The sequence below is a fragment of the Cotesia glomerata genome, linkage group LG2 (assembly GCF_020080835.1).
Source record: "Cotesia glomerata isolate CgM1 linkage group LG2, MPM_Cglom_v2.3, whole genome shotgun sequence".
Lineage (NCBI taxonomy): Eukaryota > Metazoa > Arthropoda > Insecta > Hymenoptera > Braconidae > Cotesia > Cotesia glomerata.
This window is the reverse complement of record NC_058159.1, coordinates 25,445,502-25,462,044: the sequence shown is the minus strand read 5'-3', so window position 1 is coordinate 25,462,044 and position 16,543 is coordinate 25,445,502. Positions and strand designations below refer to the sequence as shown.

General features: G+C 29.4%; 1 protein-coding gene across 16 annotated transcripts in view; it reads right to left on the bottom strand.

The window, feature by feature from the left end:
- The window catches only part of LOC123260019 (plasma membrane calcium-transporting ATPase 2), a 95,591-nt gene that overhangs the window by 68,573 nt on the left and 10,475 nt on the right, over window positions 1–16,543 (bottom strand). For 14 of the 16 annotated variants that reach the window (XM_044720928.1, XM_044720926.1, XM_044720927.1 and 11 more), the window contains one exon: window positions 1,818–1,987. The exons of 1 other annotated variant lie outside the window; for it this stretch is intronic. The gene's annotated coding sequence lies outside the window, so the exon portion shown is untranslated. The remainder of the gene's footprint in view (window positions 1–1,817; window positions 1,988–16,543) is intronic. One more of the 16 variants, XM_044720925.1, reaches the window with a different exon arrangement.

Genomic DNA, 16,543 nt, shown 5'->3' with positions numbered 1-16,543 from the left:
TTTTATTTTAAGATTTCAGATGTCCATTTCTGAATTTCAGCTTGGTATAAGTTAAGAAACATAACATTTTGTGCTGTTCATCTCCGATGTAATGAGTGACATTAAGCTTTTGAGTTTTGGTAATTTGAATAAAGGGGAAGATGAATGAAATTATTTATAAAAAAACGGGCTTTTTAGTTTTTATTGGTAAATTCTTAAAACTGTTCAGTCGCCAAATATAACCAGATTTGAATATTGATAGAACCTTTGCAGAATTTATTCAAACGGAAGATACCGTTGGCAATTTAAAAAAGTTTACTTTGTTTTTTCATTCGGTGTCTTTTGAAGTTTTTCATGAAATTGAATAAATTCTTTGGCGAAGAAATCGATTTAACTTTACAGAGGTCAGCTTTTTGTTTCCAGATAATATTTTAAAACTTTTATTTTTAAATTGTATTATATTAATTTAAAACTTTTTGGATTAAAGTAAAATTTTTTTCATTCAAATTTATAAAATTTTGACCGAATTTATTTGCTTGGCTTTCAATTCTTCAATTTGAATCAATGAACTTTTCTAATAGACAAGTTGACCTTTTTTGACCAATTGTGAAAAATTGAAAGAAGGTTTGTGAAGATAAATGCTATTATAAAATCCATAACCTTAAACTTTTATTGTGTAAGCATTGATGTTTCTGAAAGTAAACATTTATATTAATAGAATAATTGTTATTGTAAGATACTGAATAAACATAAATGTTATTTCAGTTGCAATACTATGAACCATGACAATGATCACTTTTTAAGGTTATGGGTCTTGTTGTATACATTCCGATAAAATTTTTGTCCGATGAGAATTCAATAAAATTATGAATATAGAACTTCAAAAAAATATTTTGATCATACAAATGTTTATTTGAATTATGTTTTTTTTTTTATTTATTTTTTTTCAATATATACACTAATGGAAAAATTAACGATCTAAGAGAAAAGGTTCTGAACCTAGATAATTACTTTGAATAAATCTTTTTTATTAATCCAAGAAAAATTTTGAACGAAATAAAAGTTATTTAAACCGAGAAATATTTCAGTTCAAAAATTTTTCGACTTGATAAAAAAAGAAATTTTTACAAAATAATTTGCTTGGTTCTAGATTTTTTCTCTCGGATCTAGATAATTTCTTTATCAGCTTAACAATCACCCTTTTTAATTTTTTAATTAATAATGTTAAAGTAAAGAAAAGAAGGCTTCATAAAATCAGTAGTTAAAAGTGATGTCATTTCGATGAAAAACTGAAGTACTTTGATTAGTTACTATGAAATGACTCATTTTGACCCAAAATAAATAATAAACGCCTAGATTTTAGGAATTTTAATTCTGCTGAGTCAGAGTAAATCTTATCGAGAGTAGTTCACGGAAGTAAATAATTATGAGAGTGATGTTAAAAAAATGTATTTAAAACAAGATGCGTTCGCACAATCCTGCCTTGGAATTTGATTAACTCATATCGATTATCCAATTATCTTATGCTCTGTATCGTCTTACTTATTGTGTAAGCGCGGCTCGATACATCAATCGACGTCGTGGGTCGAAAAGTCATCCGAGCACTATAGATCAAGTGGATTGAATTAAGTATGTACCATGCCACCGTAAATACACAGATGCATAAATAAAAAAACCTACAGACACATTCATTAATATCCCTCAGGAAACAGGATATAATTTATACAGTATAATAAATAAAAGCGTGTATGTGTTGAGAAGAGAGAGATAGAGATAAATAGATAGAGAGAGTAAAATCCACCCCCGATGGAAAATGAATCTCTACGCAATTCGGTTACCTGTTAAATTTACCTGCCAGTCGTGGATTACAGGTTCTACCGCATATTATCCACGAGCAGCGCCTCCTTTGATCGGGTATTTCCGACTTGTTGGACTTGACTCCGCGAAGCATGCGACGTGATAGTTTAAAGTTGCCACGACAGGATTCACAGTGGACTGATACCTTCACCTGCAAACATTCATTTGCATAACAATCTAAATATTTGTTCTGTAACGTGGGTTAACATACTCTACGTACATTATTCATAATATTAATTAATTTTTTTTGCTTTATTGTTATATCCAATAGATAGAAACTCAATATTAACATTTTAAGGAGAGTCTACCGGCAACAATAGTATGTTACAGTATAGAGAAACATTATAGGTACAGAAATAAATCGTTCTTAAGTATAGAATAAAATTTTTTTGAATCAAGAAAATATTTATGAAGACAATTATATCTTAGGCAGATTATTTTGATCTTCTTCGATAGTTTTTTGTTCAAATAAATTTTTTTTTGGGTGTGTGAATTACAATTATATTCAGAGTTAAAAATTTTTATGAAATTATGAAACTTCAAATAAATATTATTATATTCTGTTAAAATTTCAGATACTATTTTCAAAATTATATTTTATTTTTAAGATACCGCTACTGATAAAAAATGTATTTGATTAAAAATAAAAAAATTTTGAATCAAGCATGAAAATTCTTTAATCAAGTAAAATCCTACATGATCTAATTCTTGACAATTACTTTTTTGGTTTAAGATCTTTGCTCAAAAATTCTCACGAAAATTCATAACTTATAGATTAAAGTGAAGTATTTCGTTGATTTCCCGAATTTTTATAAATCTACTTAGAACAAATATTGTTCAATATATAAAAAAATGTGCGTAAGAATTATAGTGACGCAATAGTAATGTCTGCGGTTAAAAAAAATATTATAGGTGTGGTATGTACGCGAAGTAACCAGCAGTAGCACCAAGAAATGAAACAGCTTGCCAAGAAAGCAACCGATTACCTTGTGCCAACATACGGGCAACCAGCGTCTAGGCAAAAGCTCTATTTAAACGTGCAGATATAACACGGGGTGCACTAAAATAAGTCGTCCTCGGTGGAAACATTCGCGCGAGACGCCGCATCGTAGGTGAATTCCTAAGATCATTTTTTAGTTCAAAAAATAATAAAATAATAAATTACCACCCGATTTAATAAAAAATACAGACTATCTCCGCAAATAACACATATGTGGATCGTATAAATACACTATATATGTGTAGTATGTGTAGTATGTAACCGAGAACTTGACAATAGTCGCGCGTGTAGAAAAAAAACTATAAATAAACGGCTAAAAATATTTTTTTAAAAATTTAACCGGATTTGAAAGTAAAAAATTGTGTAAAAAACTGAACCCTCCGAGGTGTCAACAAAATAATCATAATTACTTTTTTTTAATAGGTAAATATAATATTCATAGTGTAATAGTAATAGATGCATATATTATGTATAGATATCGTGTTATGTATTTCACAAAATTAAAAGCTCAGAGGATTAAAATTAGACGAACGTTTCCCCTGGGTGCTCGACGGGTTTTGTAGGATTATGCTTTTATCGGCCTGCACAAAGGCATAGTTTATAAATATATATCTATGTATTATGTATTTATTGTATGTGTACATATATATATTTCGATAAATAGCCCAATGACAGAGATAACTTTGTAACCCCACAAGCTTTTAATCCTCATTTAATGTCTGCTTATTCAACGGCACTATAAATTATCGAAATTGGGAAATTGATAAATTTTAGTACAAACACAAACAAAAGTGATGGTTATTAATATTTGGGGGAATATAATTAAATTGATACATTGAGTCTTGAGGTATGTAAAAAATGAAACAAGATTATATTTCAAATTTAGTAGATTGAAATTTTTTTATTGAAATTATTATAATTTATTAATTTATGAACAATATCTTCGCTAAGGAATTTTGATTATTTCTATTAAAAAATAGTCAAACTCAATTATAATTGAACAAGTCAACAATCGAATTCAATGAAAGTGTACATTACTTAAAAAAAATTTTCTGTATCAATTTTTATGAAATTACAAAAAAAAATTTTTTTTTAAGTTTTATAGTTTTTCACAGCAAGATTTTTGTATGAAAAAGAATTAATTTTTTTGAGTATCAAAATTTGACTATCGGTAACTGCATAAATTTTTAACAAAAAATTTCCATGATGCAATTGAATTTATTAGTAGTTACTCGAGTGATTTTCTACTTTTTTTCTGTGTAAATTCCTCCTAGCAACCGCATAGTAAAGCGTTTAGTTAGTAAAAGCATAAGTGATATAACAAAACTATTCGACTAAGCCCACGTGTTTGTAGTAAAAATAACCGGGCGTTATGCGTGAAGAAAGTAGGGACGCAAACTAACAAAAAACAAAAAGAAAAAAACGGATAAACTAAGTTGAGATAAAAGAACTAAAGCAATACTTTGACGGGTAACGGAGGCTGTAACAGCTGTGTAATGACAGGACAAGTATGTCTGCTTATGTAGGCGGTTTAATGATTTTTGAGTTTACTTGTAATACTTTAGACGTGTGTCTATGTGTATTTAAGATTTACACTCGTATATGATGATGAAAAGCCGGTACTGTAGATTTTACGGGCGTTTTATCGGTATGGAGGGAAAGTTTGCGCCCACAGAAATGAAACACGACAGGTTTCTGAATAAAACTTTACTAGTACAGTGTTGTATTGAATATTTAATGTTTAGTGACAAAATACAGCGACGTTTGACCTTAAGATTAGTTTTAAATAAAACTATGTTGTGGGTTTTTTGCTTCTTTGTAGAGGATTTCATAATCGAGGAAAAAATATGTGTAATCAAGGCATATGTCTGTGCTGTACAGAGCAACTTTTATTTGATGAAAACACAAGTATTTTTACAAAGATTGAAACTCGATATTTTAACATTAATTTAATACTTGGCTTGGAATATTGGATTTCTGGTTATTTGTTAAAAGTTTTTCCGATTGTAAATATAAATATTGAAAGTTGAAAATATTGAAATTATATATATTATTTGTTATCATGAAAACTTGGTCGTAACTTATAACAATGTTAAATATAATGGGAGGAAACGACCTCCAAAGATTTGTTTTTTCTATTATTAGTTTTTTTAGTAATAAAATATTTGGCTAGGTTGATGAAAAAATGTTTAATTCTAGTTTTCAAGGTTTCTTTTTTTTCTTATTTGTCGTTGCGAATAAAAACTATCATCAGCTTGATTTGTTTGACTTTTTTTTTCAATTTTCAGTACAAAAAAAAAATTCAATTCAATTATTCAAGAAAAAAAAAAATTTGAACGAAAAATTCTAAAAAAATTTTTGTGATTTTCATCTTCCGCTAGAATAAAACTGTTGACTCATTTGAATAAAATTGTCTTGTTGAAAAAAAATCATGTTGAAAAAAAAAAAAAAAAAAAAAAAAACGGAAATCCAGTGACTTTTTTGATGCTTTCTTGTGGGAAATTTCGTTCCTCATTTCTCTAAAACAATAACTTTGTTTTTACAAAAAATTGAGATTAATCCAAATATTTTTATTAAATTTAACAGTAAAATAAATAATTAAAGGAAGATAATTTCAAATTCAAATTTTAAATATTTATAGGTCATGAATAAATATTAAAATGCTGAAATTCCATGAAAATTATAAATGTCTCAACTTTAATTTCGAGATATTTTTCATTCATTTTTTCTATTTTGATCATTTATCATTTTCATTATATATAGGTACTGTTTCTTTATTATAAAAAACACTAAGACACTATTTCCATAATACGGTGTTCTCGAAGAAGAGAAATAGAGGTTGGCTTGCATCGTCGTCCGTCGGTGATGCTTTATTTAGTTATTTCCTCAGCTTTGACGGGGAGAAAGCTTTGACCCGGTTTCGCGTTCCTATATACCCCAACATTCTGAATCGCATATATTTCTATTATATCACCTCAATAGTAAATTAAATCTTATACGGATCCCTGGTTATCATCTATCATTAAATATTATTATTATTGTTCATAAATAATCAATAACGAAAGGCTTCAGTTCAATCCGATTAATAATATTGTTAAATTATTTATTTATATTAATAATTGTTGAGTTTGTAACAATTATTAAATTTAATAATAAATTTATCAATATTAATATTATTATCATTATTTATAAAATATGAATATGTAGATCAATAGAATTAGGTGCAAAGCAATGTATTCAAAATTATTAAACTCCTCAGAAAGTTTTACGATTTAACAGCAGTTATGTGAAGTGTCGTGAGAATGTAGAATGCAATGTAGAACACGAGAGATACGTACTCTTAAAAGAGGGCGTATGAAACTAGGTGAGAGGCTTCGGGCCAAAAGAAAATTATGTGCTTTATCTTAATCGACGTCAATATCATTTTCTCTTTATCAACTTAAACTCCATCATCTTCATCATCCCCATCTCCTCCATCACTTCCATCTTTTCTTTATATTAAAAAAATTTCATAAATTTTACACGTTCCTTATCCTCTAATAATCTATTTTCGAGTAAACACCAGTTGTCAGTATAAGTGCATGACGTAAAAAAAATAACGAGAAAATGTTAATAAAAAATTTTATTTGTTTTTACGAAATAAATAACATGTTGTTTTTATAATTGAGTTTCGCGAATTGTTTGCTCATTTTTATAGCAAATTATTTTTATTTTTTATGCATGATATCAATCAACGTATGTGAAATAAGTTTTTACGGATAAAAAAGTCATTTTTATTAGTTAAATTTTCAGAGTTTAGTATTATTGTTATTATTATTATTATTATCTTTTTAATGGAAGATATAAATAACTGAGTACACATAAATTAAGATGAATTCGTGGAAAATGTGAATGAGACAAAAAAAAAAGTAATGTGTAGTTTTAGACAACAAAAGCGGCAACTCAAGTAAATATAAATGCTCAATGAGATCATTGTGAGTGAAAATAGAAAACATTTTAAAAGTTATACTTTGACTTTATCGTCTGTTTTAAATACTATTGTAAAAATAAATAATAGACTTTTCTTTTTTTCTTTTTTAACAAAAACGACATTCCTGTTTTGCAACTAGAGTACAAATATAGAAATATTCTATCAATTAAACTGAATAATTAGGTCAAATTAAGAAAAAAAAAAAACATTAGTTTCAATTCATTAATATAAAATTATATTTTGAAAGAATAAATAAAAAAATGTATTTTCGTGATCTGACAGCCCATAAAATAAAATAAAATAAAATATATAATAATCAATATTGAATAATATTGTGATTGTTAATCATTGTAAAAATATTTATCAGAATAAATAATATAAGATAAATGTTATGTACTCGGAAAAAAACATACTAGTGACTTATAAATAATTATGAGAAATCATTGACTGGATGATACAATAATAATAATGACAATGATAATAAAATTGAATTAACTCAGACTTATATCGAGTGGTGAGTCTATATAATATAATACTTTTAACGTAGCTCGTATACTCGGTATCGTGTGGTGTTAGTCATACAAATGACGTCACGTATCAAATGAAGGCAAGCTCAAGACTAAGAATTAGTATTATATATGTGATGTGATGTGAAGTAAGGTATGTACGAGTTCCATTATAAATCGCGGGAGGGGCACTCTATTACTTCCTTACGAGATCGTCTATGTGCGTCAACACCATGTAATGAAGACAGGGTCTTATCCTCCTCCTGCATAATACAGTCAACGCTCTCTGTATTTGACTCGCCCGTACAGGACCATTCTCTGTATTTGACTCGTCCTTATCTATAAGAGCTGTGTAAAATCGTCAAATACAGAGGAAGAATGTGGTCAAATACAGAGAGGTCCAATACAGAGAGCGTCGACTGTAACTTCATACTTAAAGGATATTCAACAAATCGATCATCTAGTCGATTTAATAGTGTCACTGTCTTATTTGTTTCTTCAAAAAAAATTAGGACGACGGTTGACCCTAAAGGCCATCCGTGCAACTTCCCGCTCATTTTGTACTTAAGCGCTTAAAATTACACATTACGTTTTTGAGCTCTTCAAGCTCAAAATATGATTTTTGTGTCATTTTGAGCTCTTCGAGCTCAAAACTCTAATAGCAGTTTAATAAAACACAACTTTTTGAATTTTCAAACCGCAATAACTTTTGAATGAATGAACCGATTCTCACGCGGTTGGCAGCATTCAACGCAGTTTTTAAAGCCTCATGAAGAATCTTTGAGTATGAATTAATCGAACTAGGAATTTCGGAGTGATTTCGAAAAAACACTTTTTTCGGTTTTCTTTCGACAATGATAACTCACGAACGAATCAACTGATTTCGACCGGGCTGGCGGCAATCAACGTGGTTTTTTGATGTTTTAAGAGCTGATTAGTTTTTTGAATCGATCGGTAGAACCGTTTAAAGGTTATTGAAAAAAAACCACATTTCAAAAAATTTTTTGTTGTAGTTTTTTGAGATTTCTCAAAATCTACCGGTTCGAATCGGTCCAAAGTATATTTAAAATCTAAGTTTGGTCAATCCCTTTTGAATGTCGCCAACACGGAAAGATTAAAACCCGACTGGTTTGTGTTCTGCACCAGACTCAGTCGTGTGCGGATTACTTTGCACGGATTCTGGTGCATCACCCGACTGAGTCGTGTGCGCACCAGAGTGAGTCGTGTGCGGACCAGACTGAGTTGTGTGCACACACGACTCAGTCGTGTTCTGCATCAGACTCAGTCGGGTGATGCACCAGAATCCGTGCAAAGTAACCCGCACACGACTGAGTCTGGTGCAGAACACGAACCAGTCGGGTTTTAATCTTTCCGTGAACCGCGAAGAAATCGGTCAAGCCGTTCAAAAGTTATAAGAGGGTCACATACATACATACATACACACACACACACACACACACACACACACACACACACACACATACAGACATACGGACATCATCGCAGAAACATTCGGGGAAGCTTCCTAGGACCTCAAAACGTCGAGATATGATGAGAACTCGATTTTCGAAAAACGGGGTAAAACCAATAACTTCCCGATTTTTGAAAATTTTCAATTTTCTTAGCGGAAAGTTAAAAAAAAAATAATAATAATAATAATGTGTCAACTTCAACTTAAATTTCATCTTCATGCCCTACATTTTTTTAATAAAAAATTTTTCTCATCTTTTAATAACAATGAAGTGATATAATCGAAAGAGAAAATAGTTGAAGAGAAGATATCAGATACTGGATTCATCGTTAAATCAATGACACCACGGCCTTCGCGATAACTACATAAGTAAAATATATTAATGTACTTTCTCATCGCATGAGCATTGCCATTACTGAACAATTGTATATTCAATACATGCGTTTCTTTTCTTTATTTTTTATTCTTTACTCCTCTTCTGTGAAAAGTAATCATCTAATGGAATAACAGCAATAATAATAATAATGAAAGCTTTAAGAAACTACTTAGGCATAAGCATAAGTAATATTTTTCAACATTCGCGGTGTTTTACTATATTAATGTAATGAAGTATTTTTACAGCTAATAAATTTCATTTTAATCCCGGAGCGTCTTATAATAATGCGAAAAAAAAAGAAAAATTCAATTATTAGAACCAGTGATTTTTAAATAAAAAATTCATAAGATTTTTCAGTGCAAAAAAGTTTTTTTCAAGCAACACAGTTTCAGTATAAGTTTAATAATGCAAACTGTTAGTTTACACTATAATTTGTATCAATTTTCAGTGGACAAAAATCGATTCTTTAGTATAAGTTTCAGACACTAACTTTAATTTAAAAAAAAAAAATAACTATAAATTATAACGAACCTCAATTTTTTATTGAATTATTCAGTCAAAATTAATTTTCTTATCCAATTTTTATTTGTTCAATTGAACTGAATCGAATTATCAAATTATCAAAAACACGAACACGTACAAAATTGAGACAAATGTAAGTGAATTTCTTCAATTAATTATTTTTGAATCCGAAGAAATTCCAAAATTTATTACTGTTAATGGAACTTGAGTACTGTGAAATATATAATAAAAAGTAATGATAATAAAGTAATGTAGTAATGTAATTTACTTAAAAAAAAAAGATGAAATATTTTCACCAGCGAACATGAAGTACGAATAGGATGTGGTTCGTTCCCGATGGCGCCGACAGACTTCGACCCTCTTTCTCTGTCGCCCTCGTCTTAGCTGATAGTTGCCCTATATAGTTGTTGCGTATAATAGTCACCCTCTTTCATACATATATATTGTGGAATATTTTTGAGTCGAGCTCAAACTTGTGTTCTATTCTGTATCTTGTACTTCACTTGTACTGGAACCGTGCTCAGTAGACTTTACATAGTAGATTATGAATTATGTTATATGAACGCGAATAAGTTGAACAAAGAGAGAAGTTAACTGCTTTGCTCCAGAAAATCAATTATTGCGGGGGCGAACAAAACATTACGCTACTTTGATAAATATATATGTATTATATATATATATATATATATATATATATATATATATATATATATATATATATATATATATATATATATATATATATATCTAGACTACACTTTTTATTATACTATTATTGTTTTTTTTTCCTTCATAAGAATAAACGTCGGGGATATTTTTATGAGATACTTATTTTATTACATTTCAAGTAAAGTTAAATATTAACATGACATAATGCTAAGGTAAGCTTTTTATCTCTCCACCATAAATTTGAACGAAAATGAAACAATCTTGGTTTTTTTTTTAACATCCTATGATTTATCATGTACGCTATGATGGAAACTTTTTGAAGTAATGTGAAAAGGTAATGAGTATTTAGTATTCAGTATTCAACGGTTGTATTATCGCGAGAGTATATAATCGCTTAGGTGTACTCGTTAATTTTTTTTATCTCCCATTCACCCCAATTCTTTTTCGCTTTTGTCGACGAGAGGATTAGCCGACACGAACACACACGGAGGCTCTATAAATGTAGAACAAGGCCGTTAAATATCTGATCGGGAGTCAATCACGGTTTTAAATAATTTTATTGTCTTGACACTTTGATTTTTAATTGACAATTAAATATTTTTCACGAACTGTCAATAAAACATTTATTGGGAATAGGAAAATAAAAATAGAAATAAAAAGAGGGTTTTGTGATCTGATCGAAGAGCTGAAACAAAAGCTTTTAGTTCGACAAAAAAAATTGTATATTGCGAACTATAGAATGGAAAAATTAAGGATTATTTTTAATTCAACTTACTAAGTAGTGGAATTATTAATAGATGAATTCTTAAAAAGAATGAAATTTTTATGCAATTAAAAAAAAATTTTTAATTTTAAAAATTGCAAAAAATAAAAATTTTATAATTTTTCATTATTTGGAAAATAATAAGACTGTTTCGGAAAATAAAAAAATTATTCGTTTGTAATAAATAATGAATGATCCTAATTTTAACAACTCTTGTTTCCAAAAATCCAAGTATAATTAATCAAGAACCGTATTAATAAATCTATCCAGCCATATATAAAAATTCAAAAGATAATTATTAACAATATTTCCTAGAAAGAAACTTGAACCGGAGCTACGACACACATAAACCGCCCCAGTGGCCAGAAAAATGCCCAGCAGAAAAAAAATATAATAAAAAATGATCAAGCCCGAGGGGATGATTTCTGTTCGGTCCATTGACGGCAAGATGATTGTATCGTTGATACAACAATCGAGGGTAGAACTGGAGCACTCTACTCCTGATACGGAGGAAATCTTATTATTGATTCCACTTCTCGGCGGGTACACAATAATGCTTAAATAACATTGTACATCTTTATTGTACACTTAAATTTCGTACATCTATTTTCATTTTTAACAGACTAAATATTATAACTTCAATGATAAAGAATAGAAAATAACATATCGCCAGTTTATTCAATATTTAACTAATTTATTTCACGTTTTCGCGATTTTCTTCCTCACGAGTCTCATTAATTATGTATTACCTCGCGTTTCGCTCCTTAACAAATACAACCATATTTTCCGCGCATTAAATTTTCCCTTCTCGATTTATATTTTTTGCAATATTAAAAATCCACAATTAATTGTAAATATTTCTAGCAAACCGAATTCATTTGCAGAGCAATAAATTTTATTTCCAGTGGATTGATCTTGCTGGTAAGTGTAAAAACCGCCTTACCAACATTCTCATCCATCGGATTTTATTTCTTCTCTTTTATTCGCGGTTCAGTTGCATAAAAATGTCGTTAAAGTAGAAATAAAATTTATAAGTTTTTTTAATAACTACAAAACCAATACAATTCAATGGTTTAATCCGACAGAAAAAAAAATGAATATATATCTATATACATTTATTCTGCGGTGACCCTACAACTGCGCGCGCAGCAACGATGACGTAATAGTAGTCGTAAGGGGCGAAATCGGCGCACGCTTCTTCCTACTGCAGCTAGTCTGACGTCATTGAATTCGTCACCGTTCCCGATACCCAGGAATCCCTACGGGATGCTTTTATATTTGTATTTTAGCAGAGTACCGCGACAAATTAAATGCCATCATCTTCCTCCGTTGTTAGACTGGTGTAGGGGAGTTCGGGAGATAAAATGTAATACTAAAAGCTAAATTTGACAACAAATAAATATAAAAAAAAAAAATAAAATAAAAATGTGAATAAGGAGATAAAATTTTCCTTCTTTATATTTGTATATGTAAAAAAAAAAAATAATTTTTTTTTTTTAACCGCGAGACTCTTTAATATCACTAAATTTAGACGACATTTGATTAAGAATTCTTCCGTATCCAAAAGTTTAAAAGTAATGTAAGGTCTTATTAAACTGTTGAGAAGATAGAACAAGTGCAGAGGATAGTTGTTAAGAAAAGCCACTTTCCATTTGCCAGCATTTACGTTCTATTCGCAGTCCAAGACTCGGTGATGTTGATATTTCCATAATTAGCTCTCGCTCAATAGCCGGCACATTAATGCGCATGTACCTACAAGTCTACCATATAGTACACTTACACTGTATAGAACACTGTTATGCATGTATCTATGTATATGTACGTACAAACAAATACAGATGCATGTATATTAAGTCCTGAAAGCGCGCACGTGGCGATGGTTCTCTCGACGACGTCCGTGTACTTTTAAATCAGGCGGATCGATCGCGATCAAGTTTAGTTGTCCAAATGATAATATAATATATTAGTGGTACAATGTTGAAGTCAATGCAACTGTAATACATAAATAAATAGAGGATTTGTCATGGGGATTCGAATCAATTACTTAGCAGTCAAAGTCCAGATATTATACATAACATGTTGTATAATATAAGGGTTGGTTGGTATTGAATCACAAATTTTGGTCAAGCTTTTGGTAATTTTGAGATTTAATTTATGTGGTCATTTTTTTCCTTTCTAATTCTATAAAAGAAAAAATTTTTATTATTTACATTGATTTTAAGCTCTTCGTATATTATTGATGAAAATTTTAAGCTTTATGGATGGACTATAAATCGTAGTTCGGTTTAGTGTCGGATTTGAGTGAGAGAGCGATTTAAATTAATTATTTAAATAAGGATTTGAATGTTTTTAGCTTGTTAATCGTTCCTTTTTTTTTTTTTTTTTTTTTAAAGCCAACATATAATTGGTATCAATAATTCTTTCAATTACACTTGGGTAATTTCCTAGAATAATTTTTTCTAATAATACAACGTGAAAATAATCCAAGCATTAATACTGAAGATGCATAATCTAAGATCTTTACAAGATGATTAAATTAAAATTTAAATATTAAAAGAATTATCATATTAACGTTTTTATTAGCAAATTGTTTAACTTAATTTTATGAAATTTTCCACTTATGTGAAAAAAATAAAAATTAACTTTTTTATCTTAAAATTCTATAACTGAGAAATGTTTCTAAGTTCAAATAAATTTTACTTGACTCAAAAATTTTTGGTCTTTATTTACGATAATGGAATTCTTCAAAATGATTTTCTCGGTTCAAGAAATTTTTTTTTGAAGCAAGTTAATTTTTTTTTTTTTCAATGTTAGATACATATATACACAACAAGCCAATAAAAGCGTGCTAAAAATATTTTCTTATAAATTTATAGATGTAGTAGAAGTAAAATACTCGTAATTCTTCCAACAAAATAAAGATCTGGTGATTCAGTAAGGGATAACCCATTGAACGAATAAAAAAGAAATATTTGACACTACTGTGCTATAGATATATATAAATTTAACAACGAGTGGGTATAAAGTAACGATAAAAGAGTAAATAAATAAAATTTTATCAAAAGTTGTTATAAGAGCGTGCCTCGCCCATGTGACCTGACTTACACCCCCGCGAGGATTCTTTCGCATTTCCACTACTCTTGTTACCCATCTCCTTCTCTATTTCCATATAGATATATATTTATACATTTATCTAGCCATCCATCTGTCATGATGTAAGCTTTACTAGTATGCTGTGTTGTATACACGTATGTATGGATTAGAGAGTATATATGTATGAATGTGTGTGTGTAAATGTCCATGTATTATTACGGGTCAGGGGCGCGGTTTTACTCATCGCACTCAAGTCGATCCCTTTCATTTCATTTTACAAAAGCTTCCTCTACATACATCTACCCACACTACTCTTTTTAAAATTTTTTTTCTTATTATTATTTTTAACGATATCAGAGCACATGCAAGTGGAAAGTGGATAGAAGCATACTTTGGTATTTTATCTTTTAACGGGTGCACTGTTTCTCGATGTTATCGGTATGTGTACTGGTAGCCCGATCGTGACTTTTTTTTATTGCGATCTATCGATTATTTTGACGTCACTAAAGGTTAATTATCTATGTAGATAACAGTTACAAGTAGTATACAGAGATTGTGCAAAAGTAAAAGTGAGTAAATGTAAATAAGAATGAGAAGAGTTTAATTAATGCATCATTATGTGTTATTCATATTGGTATATAAGGAACCACGCACCGCTATATTTGACAAAAGGTGGAGTAGAAGGATTTTAGCGGTTCGCGACCTCTTTCTGAAACGTACGTCCTACTCATCGCGAACCTCTGACCTACATTCATTTTATCTTGGACGAAAGAATTTACATCGATCCACACATTTTGGTTATTTTTTTTCACTTTTTCTATTCTTATGCGTTGAATAATAACAATAACAATATTAAAAACAATAATAATAATAATAATAATAATAATAATTTAATGATTTAATAGCATTGTCAAAAACTGTACTTTTGAATTTCCTCAATTTTTAATAAGTTTATTCCTCCATGGTAAATTTGAAAATTTTTCCAATACAAGTACCTATTTAAGATTTCTTAAGAAGGGTTTACATTTTTTTCTCTCTCTCGCTCTCTATTGGACAAACAAAAGTATCTCTGTCATACTTGTACAACAAATGGAATCTTAAAACGCATTTTATGCATAAATAAATGAAAATTTTCCAAAAAAGCGCTTCGCTCTTCGATAATTTAATTATCTATCGAAGAGCGAAGCGTTTTTTTTCGAAATTTTATCACATACATGAGAAAAACACGTTTGAAAATCAACTATAAACCGCTCATAAACGACATAATATTTACGAAAAACTTGTTATTTTTTGGCGTTGATGATGATAGTGTTCAAAGCAATTTAAAATAGAATAAAAAAAAAAAAAAAGTGTGTGTGTACTTATGTACGTACGTAAGAAGTTATACTTCTTTGGCGTAACAAGATAAAAATCTTTCTAAAAATTTTATCTTTCGCGTTATCTTACGTTTGTAGAAAAAATATAACGACACTGATAATAGAAAAAGAGGTATTCAATACATTGAAAGTTTTATTATAACGCATTATATAGTTAAATACAGTTTATTTAAATATCATAAAAAAATTATTCTTATATAATTAAAAAAATCTGGAAATCGGTTGACCGCGCAGGCCAACCCAAGAACTTCCCGCTAAGTTTGCATTTGAAGCACCTTAAAATGTGTTTTTTAGTTAATATTTGAGCTTTTCAAGCTCAAAGCACAGTTGTTCACATTTTGAGCTCTTTGAGCTCAACAACTAGAACACAACGAACTTTTGAATGCGTCGTTCGATTTTCATTTTTAAAAAATCATTCGACGTAGTTTTTAAAGCACAAAAAAAACGTACAGGTTTATATTGATTAGTTGAAAAATCTCGAAGATATTTTAGCAAAATACCGAAAAAAAAATTTTGTGAATTTTTAAACAACTACAACTTTTGAATGCGTCGTTCGATTTTAATTTTCAAAAAAGCATTCGACGCAGTTTTTTCATCACAAAAAATGTATGCGTGGTTTCATTATGATTTTTTCGCACGCTTTATAGTTGTTTTTAAAAAACATAAAAATTCAAATTTTTTTTTCTTGATATTTTTTTTTAATTTTTTCGGAATGGCTCGATGGATTAACTCTCAAATCTAATCAGATTTAAGTTTTGATAAACCTTTTCAAATGACGTGTCGTAGAATTCAATCGGTTGATTCGTTTTTGAAAAACCGTACGACAAATATTTATTTACACACATACATACACACACGGCCGGACATCTCGGCGGGAATAGTCAGAATGGCTTCCTGGGACCTCAAAACGTAGACATCCGATGAAAACTCGGCTTTCGAAAATCAGACCGAAATCAATAAC